The sequence below is a fragment of the Arachis duranensis genome, chromosome 3 (genome assembly GCF_000817695.3).
Source record: "Arachis duranensis cultivar V14167 chromosome 3, aradu.V14167.gnm2.J7QH, whole genome shotgun sequence".
Classification (NCBI taxonomy): Eukaryota; Viridiplantae; Streptophyta; class Magnoliopsida; order Fabales; family Fabaceae; genus Arachis; species Arachis duranensis.
In genome coordinates this window covers 124,780,622-124,784,821 of record NC_029774.3, presented here as the reverse complement: position 1 = coordinate 124,784,821, position 4,200 = coordinate 124,780,622, and positions in this window count along the sequence as shown.

Below are 4,200 nucleotides of genomic sequence, written 5' to 3'. Positions count from 1 at the left end.
GTCAGAAGCACACGAAGGCATTTGTGACACACATATAGGAGGACGAAGCCTAGTAGCAAAGTTACTAAGAGTAGGGTGTTATTAGCCTTCCTTAAAGAAAGATTGCATGATAAAGGTTCAATGGTGTGACAACTGCCAAAAGTGCGTACCAGAAATACACAACCCAGCCGAGATGTTGCACACATCAGAGGTCGGATGGCCATTCCACAGATGGGGGCTGAATATACTCGGTCCTTTTCTAGTATCACAAGGCTAGGTAAAATTTCTACTTGTGGCAATTGACTGCTTTACAAAGTGGATAGAAGCTCAACTACTCGCTAAAATAACAGTACATAAGGTACAAAATTTCATTTGAAAATTTATCATATGTCGATATGGATTACCTTTGGACATTGTTACTGATAATGGTAGATAGTTTACTAATAAGAAAATAGCATATTTTTTACAAAACTTAAAACATAAAATATCATTTTTCATTGGTCGAGCACCCTCAAACAAACGGGCTCGCCGAAGCGACTAATAAGGTTATTTTGCAGGCATTAAGAAAAAAGTTAACTTTAGCTAAAGCTCAGTGGGCCGAGTTAATACCAGAGATACTCTGGGAATACAACACCACCCGACAAATCTCGACCAAGGAAACACCTTTCAAATTGGTGTTTGGAGCCGATGCCATGATCCCGGTAGGAATAACCCAAGGATCAATCAGAACCGATCATTTTGACGAAGAGGCAAATAATCAAATGAGGAGCGCCGAGCTAGATACCATAGAGGAAGAATAACAAGACGCAAGAATACGTCAAGAAGCAATGCAGCTCATAGTTCAACATAAATACAACAAGAAGGTCAGATTTCGGCCACTACAACAAGGAGACCTCGTCCTCAGACATCTTGAAGATGTACGAAAACCTCCAGAACAAGGCAAGCTCGTCGCAAATTGGGAAGGTCCCTTCCGAGTCTCGCAAGTGCATGGTCGAGGTGTATATTCCCTACATACCTTGGAAGGGGTCGATTTACCAAATATATGGAATACTTCGTCATTACGACTATATTACACTTGACTATTTGTAACGATTTGAAGTTCAGAAGGTACTCTTTTTCTTACCACCGAGATTTTTTCCTAACAGGGTTTTACTCGGGGAGGTTTTAACGAGGACAACCACTTCAAATATTCCGAAATAAAAACTCGCATATTATATATCGCAATCTACCATTGCAAAGACATGCAATAAACAAGTATCAAATTTTACATAAACCAAAATAAGCAATAAAAAAAGTGTTTCAAACAAACAAAGGTCTAATAATTACAGACTTCTTCAACTAATACTCGATCCTACTTATCAGCTATATCTACAGTCTCGTCCTAGACCTCCACTCCAGGCTCGTCATCCACCAATTTACCATCAGCAACAATTTTAGTAACATCAAACTGACTAATCTCGAAGCCAGGAGCAAAAACAGAAACTTGGCTTACTGCACGGTCAAATCCAGCAGCAAACATTTCCAATCCTTCATCCTCTAACTCGTGAATCCAAGATGTCAGTTTCCCCTTCTTGACGTCAGCTTCTTTCAGCTGACCTTGAAGAGTTCGGATTTGATCTTGCAAATTCCCAACCTCGACCTCCATATCTTTCATCTTTTTGGTAAGACCAATGACCACTCCATCTCGTTCAGCAACCGACTTTTCTAGCTTTACAACCTTCTCCTTTTTAGCCCGTTCTTCAGCTCTGAACAACTCTGTAGTTCGGCCAACACAGAGCAATCTTGTGCCAAGAACCTTATAAAATTACATAATTGATCAAACAAAAGATCCAAACCAAAAATAGTGTAAAACAAACAACACCATACGTACCTGCATATACTAACCGATCACCTCCTTTCCAACGTCTTTCAAAAGCTGAACTTCATTAGGGTTCTGAGCAACCCTATCAGCAACAGCACCAAAAGGAAAGCGATCACTCCATATCAATTCTGCAACACCATCAGCCATAAAACCATGAAGGCGCGACTGCCATTTCACTCCACTCCTAACCCCAGAATCAAATACCAAATCCACTCCAGACATAATCTCTAGTGATTGCTCAGATTCATGATTTTTTCTTTGTTCTCCTCGTGGATGTGCACTAAATTGTGCAACATCAGCAGCAGCGTCCNTACCTTCTTTCTTTTTTTGATCCAAGAAAGTCCTCTCATCTGTGCGAAGGATAAACTCGGCACTCTTCCACCTGTGTCAACAAATAATACATCACAATATGACAAACATGAAACATACCAAATGTAAAACAAAACCAAACCTTCAGAATTATTCTCAAATTTTAAAACATCATCAATACATAACAGTTTCCCAAAAGAGAAACACTCATCAATCAAATAGTCCAACAACAAGTCCTCTTCATCAGACCTACCTACTGCTGCAGAATCTGCATTGGTTCAGGACACCAATACAAGAGAAGATTTTCTCCTAACTCTGAATCCAAGAAAAACGGATACCCCATCTCACAAGAACGGATCTTCACGAACATTTTTTTAAAACTTTTAAACGACAATTTATATAACATGAAAAATGGAGTGACTAGGATAACTACTTAAATTTATTCAAAGGCCTTTACAAACTCCTTTCGCCTAGAAAAGCGAGAAGAAAATATCTAGTGTAGGGACGGTTTCTAGGAAATTCACCACACATTCAAAGGCGCAAAGGAAGGCCCAGGAATTTGGAAGCAACTGTGACGGAGCACAGTTGAGCTGTGTCAACACTGAACACTCAAAATTCGAAAAAAAAAATTTCACTCCCAGCTCAATAAACAAACAGGTATATACATAAAAATAAGCCTAATCCTCCCTTTTTTTCACAAACCCTGTCCTCCCCATTACAGGGAAGCAACTCAATACCTATATCGGAGCCACCATGAACCCAGTTCACGGTATTAAAAATAGATAAACTCTTCACACTCTGAAGAAGAAAAGTGCGACATTTAACGTCCGCATGCACCCACTCATACAAGTCGTCTTTAACCTCCACTACTTTATCCTTTGGCTTTTTCATAGTTAAGAACTCAGCAAAAACACAGAGAAAAAAAGAAATGAAAAGACTAACATTTTGTTGCCATCCTCTTAGACTTAGTATATTTGCCCAACACAAGTAAACTAAAGAGTGTTCAAGTAAACATTAGCAAGGAAATAAACAAATAGATCAACCCTAGCCATCATATCAAAGAAACCGTTCAGATAACCAAAAGTTAGCGGTCATGATTACCTCGAACCAATACCTCACTACCATTTATTGCAAACGTGTCTTGGTGGTTTCTAGGGACAACAAATGCACAGTAATTATCAAACGACAAAAGCAGCAATTACTAACGAGTCGACATCATGTTGAGTTTGGGGGCTCGGATACAAGTAAAATAGGTATAACGTCAGATATTCAGACAAAAGCTCAACTTGCTACTGACATTAACAAGTCAAGCTTGGGAGCTGTGACCCATACCCAATAACTCGAGCCGACGTTATACCTTAGATCAGTTAGGTCAAAGTCAGTTGTACCAAACAAGAAAGATCCGTGCTATCTCTCGGCTCAGATTCTAAGAATCTCGGGATCATAACAAACGCACTTGTTCAAGTATAAATAAGATATTACGAGTAACCTAACAAAAACATCAGATACACACACAAAATAAAATTTAGCGAAATATCGTTATTATTATTATTTGATCACGAACTGATTTAAGTATCAAAGTCCTTTTTATAAGTTTTTCACATTGTTCAGACGAGGAAGGAATTTGTAGTGCAACGCACAAGAGAAAGACGCTGTACTCTTTCAGCTGTCACCGATCTATACCTTGGACCAGTTTTAGACCAAAACAAAAAGTAATTTGGTAAATGTATTTGTAATAAACTCTGACTTTTGACTTTTTAACTAATATTAATATATGCAAAAATAATATTGAATGCCACCAAGACGAGCTCATGAATATAAACAAGGTTGGCTAGAGCATTAACTATATTAACAATATTAATGGGTATACGTATTACGCCTTTTTAATTTAATTTTCTGCAACAACCATGTTCTAGTCTTGATATGGATGTCATATCACCGTTTAGCGGGTCCCATTACAATATGCCGTTTACTAATACTAGCGGCTCACCAGGCACTATCGTGCCTGTTGAGCCGCTTTTCTATTGAGTTTTAAAAATTAATTTTATATT